Here is a 13,567-nt window from a genome sequence, read left to right on the forward strand (position 1 = left end):
ACTGATGAAGATGTGCCACAAGACCCAGCCTAAGCACTTCCAAGCAGCTAAACAGCTCGTCCTGGCTTTGCCAGTGATGCAGATTTTGTGCAGCTCCAGAAAGCACCTGTGGGAGCCTCATTTTCTTTGCAAAAGGTCAGGCAGCCTGTGCCCATATCCATGCTAGGAGGAGGCCTGTGAGGCTGCACCACTTCCCCTGGGACTCGCAGAAAGTTTTAATAACAACATGAGCAATAACCCCTAAAAACACCTTTAGGCCAGCATTTGAGGGGGGAGACATTGCTCTGAACTTCCCTGGCGAAGCCTAGGCCGGACCAAGGGGCTCACCCATCCTCACTGGGTCTCAGTTGCATCCTGCTGACACCAGCCATGGGGATGGCACTGCTGGGTCCAAAGGGGCGAGTACCACATTTTTGGCATCCTTGCAACACCTGGGGACTCCCCGGCACAGCAGCCGTGCCCTGATGGGTGGAATGCCGTCATCTGGCAGAAAAATGGTGCTGAGCTGTGCTGCCCGCTGGTTTTCCAGTGGGTTGTGCCAGGATTTGGGGGTAACTGGCCAGGAGAAATGCCTTTGAAGTCAAAGAGGAATTTTGCACCTCATCCCGTGAATGCTTTCTATGCTTGTGGAAGAGGAGAGGTTTTTATTTTTCTCTCCTCTTTTGGTTTTAAAAGCTGAAGTGTTTCTGGAAATCCAGCTGAAAATTGCTGGCTTGGCAGATGGCTCCTTTCCTCTGTTATTTTTTTTTAACTTGGCACCTCTGCTGCAGGGATTGATTTGACACCAGTCCCCGTCAGTGCTTGGAGCGGGTGGGTGCTGTGTCTGTGCCAGGAGAGCATCCTCGGAGACAGGGACCAGCGCTGTGAACCCCATGGGGAAGCCCAGATGTCTTGGGGCCAGGCGGGTCTATGTGTGACAGCCATCCCCAGGGTGGCACAGGGCTGGAGGTGAGGTGCTGAGCCCCTTTCGGAGCCCACTAGCCCCCGTGGCAGAGACAGGGTGCCTTTCTCCCACACCGTCTTGCTTGTCGGCACGTCTGTGTAAGCAGCCGCTGGACAAAAATGTGCTATGAACCTCTGTCAGGATGAATTGGGCTTGCCTCTCAGAAAAACAAAACAAAACAAAACACAAAAACTAACAACCCAGAAAAGGAAGAAGAGTTCTCGGTAGTAAATCACCTCGGGCCTCCTGGCACCTCTGCCTTGCTGCTGACTGGGACTGGTGACCCTGTCCTATGCAGCCCCATGCTCTGCCCCGTCCCCAGAGCCACTCGGCTGCTTCAGCCCTTTGGCTCTGTGGCCTTGGAAGGGGCCTTTTTGCTTGGGTTAATTTACAGCAACCCCCCTCACTGGTCCCCTCAGTGTCCCCAGCCAGACTGGGTGCTGGGGCACCCATGGGTGCAGCTCCTCTTGGGCAGGTGGTGCCAAAGCAAGGCCTGGCCACAGGAGCTGGCAGAGCCATGGCATTAAACCCTCCCAGCAATGCTTGCTTCCTCCTTGCTTTCCTGTTGCTAACCCACTAGTTTAGCTGCAAATGCCATTGATTTGCTGCAAGTGTTGTTTTCTGGGGTGATTACTCCCACTGGCGAGGAGGCTCAGGGTGGCAGGAGGTGACATTCTGTTCCTCTCCAGTCCCAGATTTCTCAAAAAAACCCCATCCCAAAAGGCATTAAATAACTTGTGTGCTGCTTTTTCCCCACAAACACCTGAGTTTGTCATCAGGAGGGCACAGGAGGGGTTTGTCACCCTGCCTGGGGCTCTGGGCTTGCCTAAGAGCCCCAGCAGCCGCAGATGGGGAGAAGCAGATTTTCCCTCTTTTTTTTTTTTTAAATAAAAAAAGCCCTTTCAACGTTTTAATTTTAATGCTTACATTGGGGGAATGCCCACCCTCATGCCTGTAGTGCCCCCTCGGGAGTCCAGAGCTCATAAGGAGCAGGGGAGAGGCAGCGCCAACAGCCCCCCTTGCTGCTCTAATGAGGCTTTCCCTCTAATTAATATTCCCCGGCAAAGCTGATGCCAGTTTTGGGTCTCTCAGCTTTTATCTGCATTGGCATTGATGTGACATCAATGGGAGACGAGGCTTTGAAAGCTGTTGTTATTTGTGATGTTGCATCTGTGGGAGAGGGAGGATGGAGAGGGGCTTCCCGAAACCGGGGTCCAACCCTGCTCTGTTGCCTGTGCCCTCCCCCAAAATACACGTGGGGGTGCAATCCAGGCATACCATTTGCAGCCCCTCTGAGAAGGTATGTTGGGCAAAATAATGAGGTTTGGGCAAAATAATGAGGTTTCTGCACCCAGTTGCATGAGTGCTCAATTCACACCCCAGTGTGGGACTGGTTCATGCCTGAGCACCCCATTGTGGTGTGCATGGGTTGCCAATTAGTCAACACCTGAGCAGCCAATTAGTCAGCACCTGAGCACCTGATCTGCTCATGCCTGAGCAGCCAGTTAGCTCCTGCCTGGGGGTTATTTTGGGCATAAATGAGCAGGTTTTGGTAGCTGGAGGCTGCAGGAGGGAGGGAGGTCGGGAATGGTCAGGTGGTGGTCATGGCTGCTCTAGGAGTGCTGGAAAAGCTCTGTTGTACCATAAAACATTAGGAGAGCCTATGGTAGGCAGGGCAGAGAAGGAGATGTGGGGCTGGAGCCCCACTGGTGTGAGGAGTCCCTCTGTGCCATCAGGCCCAGTTACTCCAATATTCACCCAAAAGGAGTTTGCAGCTGGTGTGGTGAGTCCCTGAGTCGCAGTCATCTTTCTGGGGTATTCTGGGGAGCTCGCTGGAGGGGGTGGTGGTGCATGTATTGCATGCATCCTGCTGGAGCATCCACAGCAGGGGCTGGCAGCCGAGCTGACCCCGCTCCCCTCTGCACCCCAATTTGCGTTGCACAGATGTTCACGCCATCCAGTTCCAGTAACTCCAATATTCCTGACAAGTGAATTTGCAGCTGAAGCCAGCCAACAGTTTCTCAAAATGTGCTCTTTTTTTTTCCTGTTTAAACTGACTTTCCATGCAGAGCAGTGCCAGATCATGGTGCAGGGGCTCTGTGGGGAGGAGCTTGCTTTGTTTGGACCCTGCCTCAGATTCCCCTCCCATGAAAGTGTGTCCTGGCGATTCCTATCCAAACCACTTGCCATCTGGAGCATGTGCCCTGCTCAGCCTTTCCCAGAGCCACTGTGTGGTCCGGTGCCTCTTTTACCAGGATAAACTGGGGGTCCTGAATGCTGCATTTCAGGGCAGTGCTCCTGAAGCAGAGAGCGGGGGACCCTAAAGACAAGCTAATGGCTCTGTTCTTGAAAGTGAGTTGGTGTTGGGATGCTGCTGGGTGCAGCGAGAAGTCGGTGTGATGGGGAGTTGCAATGGGGATGCTGCCTGCATCTACCCCTAAGGAAGAAAACACAGACAGGATCCAGCCGAGCTGTTTAATGACTTTTTGTACTCGGCAGAGAGGGGCAGTTGTGCTCCAGGGGCCACGCAGGGGATTTCATAGCCATTCCCACACTGACTGCTGTGACCACAAGCATGTGCTGAGGCATTTTGGGGACCGTCATCCCCACATGATGCTCAGCTGCTCCAAACGGGCGCTGCAGCCTGATGCCTTTAACCAGTTTTAACACTTGGAAATGCCCCCTTCCTGGCTGGCAGCGCCACAGCCATCTCATCCATTCCTCGTGGAACTGTCAGCCTTGGCCACCACTGGGAAGGATGGGGAGGGATGGCTGGGAGCCCTGCGTGCCCGCGGCGGAAGGCCATCCACGCTTATTAAGTATTATGCAATAGACACTTAGCCATTACACGGCTATTAATCCTCCTTTAATATGGTTTCGGTATTTACTGACCATGGTAACTACTGCATTAAACTGAGATTAAATGTGTGTTTTGGAGGCTTTGCAGCAGGGCGGAGGAGGATGTCTGGTGGCATGTGTCCAGGGTTGTGGGTGCCTGGGTGGGAGGGGGTGGTTTGTGGGTACGCAAAGGAATTGGGAACCCAGTGGGTCCTAAATGGCCTTGTCACCAGTTTGAGGATGTCCTCAGGTGCTGTGCCAGGCTGTCAGTCCAGGCTGGTGGCACCTCCGGTGCCTTCGGCGCTTTGTGAGCTGCTCAATTAGAGGCGAGAGATGCTGAGGGCTCCCAGGGAGCCTCGACTGCTAATCAAAGGGGAACAGGCTCTGCTTTTCATCTGGGGGTTTATACACAGCTCCAGCAGCACCAAGGCTGCTCCTCTCCCTGTGACCGGGTGGATTTGGGGTTAACTCTATGTGTGCTGCAGCCAGGCAGGAGCACGCATAGGTTCTTTATGGTATCAGCTAAGGCTGGAACCCACAGCAGGGACCCTGGGGCTTGAGGGAAGCAGGAGCTGGGTGACGATGCTTGGGTTTTGAGGCCAAATTTCAGGAGGGCCTGAGATTAACAGCAAAGTAGCGGGATAAGGCCCTGGCCATAAGAGCCATGTTTCTGGCCACAGCGTGGCTATCCTGGGACCACTTCCACTGATGCCTCAGGGCTGATGCTCCCTGGCTTGTTTGGGGGCTTTACCCACTGACAAGGAACCTGAATGTCCCTGCATGACCCAGCACTCATGCAACACCCATGAATCTGGGACAGGCAGAGCTGGGCTCACTGCAATCATCCACGGATTAAAGGCAGCTAATTTAGTTTGAGTTACAGAGGCTAAATTTGATTGATACGTTGGGGTGAAGCACATAAAAGAGGAATCAATAGGTGTTCAGAAATGCAGAAGACAGGCTGGATAGCTCTATGGGGTGATGCGCAAGTGGTGCAGTGCCAGGAGGGAGAGATGGAGATGTGGGAGCTGGTGGCAGGCGATCCCTGGGGCGACGCATGCCAGCAAAGCAGAACTGCGACTCAGCACAAGGCTTTCGTCAGGTTTTTGCAGCTCAGCAGACTGGAGGCTGCCGTGACAGGCGCGAGCTTCGGCTCCATGGGATCCGAGGCACGGGTTTGACAGCCGGCCCCCGCCCATGCCAACGCGCTCACCCCCGCGCTCGCTGGGGACATGACGGTCAAGAGGAAACTGTTTTGAGGTTCAACCAGATATTGCACGGAAGATGGCTTAGGCCACCTGAGAGGTGTGCATCAACCAGGCATCCTCACAAGGGGATGCTCGCTGGTGTAAACTGGGGATGTCCTAGTGGCCCCCAGGGTTTCTGACCCCTATGGTCACCAGTGAGGGCTTGGTCTGTCTCCCTTGTGCTGCCTTTTGGCAGGGCAGTGTGACGGGAGGCAGGGTCCTTTTTCATAGCTGACAGCCCATGAATATTTATAGCAGCATATTAAAAATGTCCACCGCATCCCAAATTAGTCATGGGGCCCTGGATAGATCCAGGGTGCTGGGTGCAGTGGCACTGATGTGACCCCCGGCTCCACGATCAGATGGCAGTTGCGTGGCCCTGCAGCCAGGCTGTGATGGAGCATGTGGCCCCTGTACCTCTGGGGTCCTACCTTTGGACAGATCCTACTCCCACATTGGGACCCTCTCATCCCTCCCATATACCTGCTCAGGGTCTTGTCAGCACCAGGCTTTCTACTCTTCTCAGCACCTCTTCCTCACCATCTCGTGCTTTAAAACCTAGGTTTCTGTGGCTGTGACCGCCGTTGCCAAGGGGTGCAGGAGCTGCTCCCCTTGCTGCGTACTGGGAATGCTGGCTGCCTTTGGGATGTGCAAAGCCTGGGCAGCACAGGCATGTTTATCTCCCAGAAAAGCAGGCAAGAAAGCGAGTTGGTGTTTTGGTGAACAACTGGAAATTAAAGGGAGAGAAGAAGGGGACAAAGCTATTTCCCAGCTCCTAAGGGGCTGGCAGGAATAACAGAGAAAAGAGCAAAATCTAATTTAGAAAGAGTATACAAAGACAAAGTGCTGGAGGGGGTCCATAGTGTGAAGCCTTGGCCCGAGTGTTGATGGATGGGGCTGGATGTGTCCTGGCAGATCAGCCCAAGCTGGGGGTCAAAGCGCGGCTGCCCATGGCATTTGGGGACCCTTCAACCTGTGGAGCCTGCACTGGTGGGCTCTGGGGACCTGTGGGGATGGGACAAGCTAGGGAAGTTTCCTTCTCTCCATGGAAAATGTGATGCCCATAGACTGTGCATCTCATGGATCCCATGGATCTTCTCCATGCAGGTGTGGGATCCTCACCAGCATGGGCAGGACACTGATCCCTCCGCTTCGAGGGAGCAGTCAGAAGCAGGAGGAAGGGATTCTGCTCACAAGCCTTGGCAAAGTCATAATTTAAATTTAATTTAAATGCCCTTTTTCCCCCTCTTTTCCATCTGTATTGCTGTTTTCTTCACTAAATGGCATGTTTTTCATCTGCTAGCAAAATGAGGATCTCTCTGCACGCAGCACCCAGGGCAGGCAGCACTGGTGAGGGGACAGCCAGGGAGGGGGGCGCACGAGGAGGAGGACCTGGGCTGGGGGCAGGTGGGGGCAGCGAGACAGAACAAAAGGAGGCAGGAGACAAAATCAGCAGAAAATCAGGCTGGAAACATGCCCTGGGGAGGAAAGCCTTGGGCACGGCTGGGTCAGCTGCGGCCACCATGGGGCAGGGGGTTGGCATTCCCATCCTTGTGCTGCTTTGGTGGAGCCCCCTTGCCCCTCCACCCAAATGGGAACAGGGTGGGGGGGGGATCAGTGGGGGCTTGGGCTCCTTCGAGGCTCGTAAAGTTGAGAAGCAGGGGCAGAAACCCCTCTGGGAGCTGCTGTTCTCTCTCCACGCCACCTCCCTGTCGGTCTGCCCTTTTGCTCTGGTGTCCCTTGTCATACACTAATGACACTCCCGCTTACTGCCACTAATGAAGGGCCGCGGCTTTGATCACCAGGACAGCTCGTGTGCTCGTCTCTGGCTGAGATCCTTGCCACGTTAATGAAGCCATAAAATCACTCTTGTCTCCTGGGGTAGCCAAAGGGAAGGGCTGTGGTTGATCTGGGGTCCTGCAGCCGCCCCTGCAGGGGTACAGCACCCGGCTTCTGCCTGAGCCGCATCGCCATGGCAACACTGTGGGATGCTCCTGCGGGATGCTCCTGCAAGGCCACCGAGGGGAATCCCAGCAGGCTGGGGGCTTCGGAACCACATAGGGTGGGGAGAAAAAGCCTGTTTGGGCTGGGAACATGGCTGTCCACCTGTCCATCCGTCTGTCCACCCACAGCAGCATCCCTGTGGATATTGCACAGAGGCACTGCTTGATCTCAGCCCTGGCAGCAGCCACTTAAAGCCCACGTCCATGTGGCCTCCCCCGCTCCCCAGCAATGACGAGCATCTCCCAGAGTAAATAATTACAGAATTAACCCCACAATCCTTTCAGGCCCTAATTTTCCATCCCTGCCTGTGTCCTTAGCTTGACTTCTGTGAGCCAAGGAGTAGAATTCTCCAACCATTTCCATTGCACGGCACCAGCGCAGCGTTTGGCCCCGAATACATATTTCTCAGTAACATCTGTCTTTCCTTTTGACTGCGGTTTTTATTACTAAATGTGTTCGTATTAAAGTAAACACAGCTCGGGAGCAGGGGGGCTGGTGACTCATTGGGACCGGCAGGAAAGCTGAGATGTCTGGGGCTGCTTTGCATAGAGGTATGGGGTGGTTTTTGGGGAGTACCTTGCTTTCCCAAGGTCTCCATTGGGATGTCTCTGGGCAAAAATCAGCCCTGCAGAGGAAACACAGAGCTGTGCCCATGCTCATTGAGGGATGGTGGTGGCATTGGTGGGGCTGCCCTCTTCTCCCGAAGTTGTCACCTTTGTCCTCCGAGGCTGTGTGCCGGAAACTCAGGCTGCTCCCCTTCATTTGTTGCATTTATCTATAATTTAGCATGGTTTTTAGTTATATTCTAATTGAGTTTCATGTGTCACAGCGTGTCTCAAACAGAAAATATAAATATTTAACAACCTCCACTGGTAATAAAGATTCACATTTGCCTCGTTCTGGTTCCCACTACATGAATATTCTGCACCACGCTCCCCGGGTATTAACTTCATTCAGATTTCTGCCTGGTTATGCAATGTAATGATAATGACAGATAGAAGCTAGATCTCAAAAAAAAATAAATAAAACTAATCAAAACCACCAACTACAAACCAGTTTGATGCCATTAACTCCCCTCCCTTGATTAGAGGAGCACTAATGTGATCCCTTTCATTGCTGGCTTCTCCATGTGTGCAAGCACCATGTGCCTGCTCAGCTAGTGCTATGGGTGGGAGCTGCCCCAGTCACACCAGTATGGGTGAGAACTGGGCCATGGGAAAGGCAGGGGGAGGAGGCATCTGAGGCTCAGGTCTTGCAGGGCAAGGGCAGAACAGAGTCTAATTTGGGCTGAAATAAAGCCAGGATTGTGTCCGTGCTGCGCTGCCGCTTGAGTGGGGATGCACATGAGGTGGGACATGCGCTAAAGGATCTCTGGTTTGTACTGGGGCAGGGTCAGGGCTGTCAACACCAGGTGTTGGGATGGGGAAATGAGCTGGGACCATGGTGGGAGGAAGCCCTGGGTGATTTTTGGGTGGTGGCTGCTACCTGCGAGGACAAGCTGGGTCTGCCCCAAGCTCACAGGAGTTGGTACACTGAGAAAAAGGAGGACAGGTACACACACTGGACTGGTACCAGCATGCAGAGAACAATGGCATGGGGCTGGCACTGGGCTCCCCATGCGTGATGGGGCTTGGCAGCGCTGTGCTCCCTCCTCCAGCTCCACACTCAGACCCTGAACCCCATGGGGCAGCTGCATTCCCCTAGCTCTGCCGTTCTGCGTTGGCAGCCCCACCCACTGGGTCTGGCACCTCCTGCACCCAGGAATCTTGTTTTGGTCCCGTGTGGCTCTGGCCATGTGCACTCACAAGGGCTAGGCAGCCTCAAACCCCTTCTTTTTTGCCCCATTTGAGCCATGACCCTCACAGCCTGCTGTGCGACTGGCCGGGTTAAAACTCCAGCAGCAAGCTGCTCGTGTTCCCCTGGGCTCCGTTAAGGTAATTAGGATTCGTGCCAGAGAAAGACCATGGGTAGGCTGTGTGATTCAGCTGAACAGTGTTGAACCAGCTAAAAGCACCCTGGGTACCACCAGCACCTCCCCACTGGCATGATTGAACTGGCACAGAAGAGGGGACCACACTGAGTGGCCAGTGTGTGGCTTGTGTCTGGGGCTGGCTGGGGTTGCCACGCTGCTCTGCCAACGTACTGTGGTGTCCCTTGGTGGCATCTTGCACATCCACACGTGCATGCCGTGCTCACACCCTGGCTGGGCTTGGCAGCGAGCTGTTGCCTGGGTTCCCGTATATCATGAAGATGTTGCGAGCTGCTGAAAATTCAAAGTGCTGTTTTAATTATGTGCGATGAGGAAAGCAGCCTGCGTCTTGGAAGGAGGCTAACAATGGGACTGCCAGGATATTTTCAGTGGCAGAAACCCAGAATCCATCCCAATGTATCTTTAAAAGGGAAAAATGTCAGGTTCATCTATGAAATAATAACTAATAACCTATAAACAATGACATCATCGTTCACCTCGCTGCTGGGGAAATGATTTAGAGACGCCTCGCCTATGTGAAACGAGAACATCTGCTCTCTACTGGAAGAAGGAGGAAGATCTCCTCATCAGCATTAAATTTAAATTAGCCAGTCCTCATTTGCACGCTTCTGCACGCTCCAACAAGAGGATGACTGGGAAGCGCAGGCTTTGGCAGAGGCTCAGCAAACCTGGCTTTCCAAAAGTGTGAAAATCAGACTTTTCTACCCCAGAAGACTTCCTCGGGCACGGACTGACCCATCATAGCCCTCTGAGAAGTCGGTCTGATCGGGTCTCCCCTTGCCCCAGTGCTTGGTGTTCGGCATCTCCTCCCAGTGGGATCGTCCACATCCCATCTCCCACAGGTGGGCCAGGATGAAGCAGTCCCCAGTGTCCCCACAGCTGTGACAGAGAAGCCTTGTGCTCTCAGTAATTTAGAAATTTCTGAGGTGAGCCCACTGACGCATCTCACAGCGGGTACCCATGCACCACTGTGGCAGCTCTACAGCACCCACAGCTGCCCCGTTCCTCATCAGCCACCCACATCGCAACCTGCCAGCGAGCCTCAGCGTGTTCCAAATTATGTTTAATTCTATTTTACTTTAAAGGGCTATTAATTACAAAGATTTCCCAGCAGAGGCCTTAAAAAAATAAAATATGAAAAGGAGTAAAAAAAAAAAGTCCCTTCCACATCCAGGGCTGTTGGGGGTGAGCTGGGATGTGAATAATGATTGACATAGGTTTAGGCAGCAAAGGAGCGAAATGTGGAGTACAGAAGGTCCAGCAGCATTCAGGGGTGCCCCCAGCTCATGGCACCTTTATAAACTGGCCTTTTTATATGGGCTAAAACCATTTTTGCTCGTGTCTGGCCAGCACCAGGAGCTGCTGTCCTCTCCATGCCCTCCCCTCCTCCTATGTCCACCTTTTCCCAATTAGTGCTTGCTCAGCAGGTGCTAATCACTTCTCAGCTCCTGTATGTACCCCCAACAGCCCTGGGGATAAGGGTTGTCTAAAGGAGCTGCTGCAGAGTGGAGGTGTCCTCTGGCTGGAGCTCCTGAGCAGGTAAGAATCCAGGCAAAATTGTGGTGGTGAGACCTCTTATTGGCATTGTCTACCTTGTGCCAGTGAGGGAGGGGATGCTCTCGGGTGCCTCTGGTTGCTCTGAGATCCTGGATGGAGATGGAGTTGCTTTTCTTGAGCTTAGAATCACTTGGGAGGGCGATGGAGTGACCTGAGGGGGTGCTGCTGTTGCAAGCCTGCGTGTGTTGAGCAAGGTCTCAGTTCCCTAATCCCTGCCAAGCCCAGGGCTGAGCTCTGCTCCCCATCCTGTGCCAGGTATGAGCCAGGTGTCTGTGTGGCTCTGCCCTTCCTTTTTCTGATCTCTCAGCTCTTTTAGCTTTTTGGCACCTCATACTCCTCCTGTCTGGGGCCACCCTGAGCCTTCCTGGGCTCGTTGGGATGCTGGCAGCACTCACAGTGGTGCCAGGGGCCAAGGCAGGCACGCTCGGGAGCACCGTGTGATGCTCTCTGGCATCCCGGTGCTCGGCAGCACTGGGGGATTCAGGGCTCGGCAACAAGAGTCTCGTTTCCTTTTTGTCTCGTCCTGTCAGACAAGATTTGAAGATTCAATTAGAGCGGGAGCCACTGATAGCAGCAGTGCTGGCGTGCCGCTGGTGCTGCATGGGAACCAGATGAAAGCTGAAAGCAATACAAAAGTGTGGGGGGGAGAGAAGGGTGTCGGAAAGGGAGGCTCTGGGGCTGGCAAAGCGCCTGGGAGAAAAAGGCAAAAAAATGTAGATCTAGGGGGAGTTGAGGGGTGGTTGGAGGCTTGAGATGTGCTCCAGACCCTGGATCTGCAGTTGTGCCTGCTTGGGAAGGGGATCTTATGAACACTTGGCAGGGACAAGGACAGGCTCTGATTGGAATCATAGTAAATGTGAGAGGTTATGAAACAAGGCCAATATCCAGTATGGTGCTGGGTCCCTGTGGCCTGTCCAAGGCAGTGGGCTTTGCAGGGCTGATGGACCTTTGTCCCTTTGAGGGTCAATCTGGCCACTGTAACACCCAATCTGGAAAGGACAATTCTCTCCCCTCTTAACATTTTCTGGAGGAAAGTTGTGAAGGAAAATGCAATTTTTTAAAAAAAGTTCAGGGGCAGACAGATTTTTATTATAAATTATTTTTTTACTATAAATTATATTTAGCTCTTGCGAAGTCAGGAGATTCAGCTACACTGATGCTACAGCCCCAAGCGGCTCAGCCCTTGCAGACGTAGCAGTTCCCAAAACTCGGGCCGTATTCAGGCACGGATTGATTGTGTACCAAAAAGTCAAGGTGCAAACATTGATCATGTGGGAAAGTGCTGGTCATCAGCCGAAAATAAGCATTCCCCAGCCTAAATTATTAATTCCTTTCTGCACAGCAAATGGATTGCCCTGGATGCATCCATCCCCTCTGCACAGTGGTTATGCTTCATGCCGTGGTATATTTTCCCTCCAACTACTTGTCTGGCTCTTCACTTAATAAAGATTGAGAGAGACAATAAAAACATTCATTAAAGATGAAAAAAATCAAACATGAAGTCCTGCTTGTAGCCTCTAGCAGTTGGTTTCATTAAGCAGTTGCTTCTCCCAAACCCTACACGCTGGCTCCCAGCATTGGTACTCAGCCCTGGGGTTTGGCGATGCAGCACGGGACTGCGAAGCCATGGGGCTGTGGGATGCTCAGGGTGAAGGATGCCCTTGATGGGGTCCCCATCTTACTGATGAGATAACTGAAAAGGGCTAGAAATGGCCTTGGTGGTGAGAAAGAGAATTGGCAAAATAAGCTTTTGGGAAAAGCAGCTGTTTGTAGGGGGTCATGCAAAGTTAAGCTGTTATCTTGTGCTGTGTGGAAGGCAGAACTGGTCTCCTGCTCCTCCCTCCCTCCTTCTGCTGCCCTCAGAAGTGAAATGTGCTAAAATCATCGGTCTGGGGCTCTTTCAGCTGTGGGTGCTGGGGGATGGGAGCAGCCAGGTGGGTCTGGGAGGAGCTGGGGGGAAGCCAAGGAGGGAGCAGGGGTTGCGTGGGGCTGGGTTTGGTGGGAAGAGGCAGGTGCAGAGGGAAGGGGAGATGGGCAGGGTGGTCTCTGGTGTCTCTGCGGTAGCTGTGTCAGCTGAAATACAGCAAACAGCATTTATTGGGAGGTTAAGGCACTGAGGGGGCAGCCAGGAGCCTCCATGCATGGCAAGGGCTTGGGTCCCACAGTGCTCGCTGTCGTTGGTGGGGTGTGGGAGCAGGGATAGAGCAGGTTTGCTGCCATCAAAGTGCTGTTCAGCAGCACTTGTCTGTAAATCGGTCGTGGGAGGCCTGCTCTGCCCCCAAACTGCGACATCCGAACAGAAATGTGTGTTATCTCTCTGGTTCCAAGGCACGAGAAGAGCTTTGGATCTTGTTGAGATTTATCGCTCAGCCCCAAGCCAGATGCCTATATGGGTTCAATCTATAGCTCCCACAACTGATAGAAATATTATCCTGTCTTATTAAAATCACCCACAGCTACTGCAGCTGTATGTCAGCAGCAAAACAAATAGCGACTTGTTCCCATCGGATTGGAGCCTCTCTGTTGAGGCTGTCTTCAATCCGCCTCCTGCTAAAATGGTTACAGATGTAGGCTTTTCCCATTGCAGTTCTGTGCAGCTCCTGTACAGACGGCTCCAAATCCCATTACCACACCGGAGCTGTCTTTGGTGAGCATCAGCTCTGCTAAAGCTGCTCTGCTGACGTGAAGCATTGCTCATGGTGCTTTTCCTAGAAGTACAGCTAAGAGAGTGCAAAACTCCCCAAAAAGAGCCCTGAAATGGTGGGGGGTGGCTCTGCTGGGAAGTGGAAGGAGAGCAAGAAGGTTGTGCTGGGGTAAAAGCAGGGATGCTTCCTCCTCCTCCTCGGGTGGCACCGCTCCTGTCCCTGTCAGGAGTCTGCAGAGTAATTTGGGGTGCATCCCATCTGCTGCCAGAGATGTAACTGCTATTGCAGTGCATGAGCCCCCTTCTCACCCCTCCAAAAACACCACAGCCCTTAAATTCCTGCT

This window comes from Mesitornis unicolor, unplaced genomic scaffold (assembly GCF_000695765.1).
Source record: "Mesitornis unicolor isolate BGI_N332 unplaced genomic scaffold, ASM69576v1 scaffold42326, whole genome shotgun sequence".
Taxonomy (NCBI): domain Eukaryota; kingdom Metazoa; phylum Chordata; class Aves; order Mesitornithiformes; family Mesitornithidae; genus Mesitornis; species Mesitornis unicolor.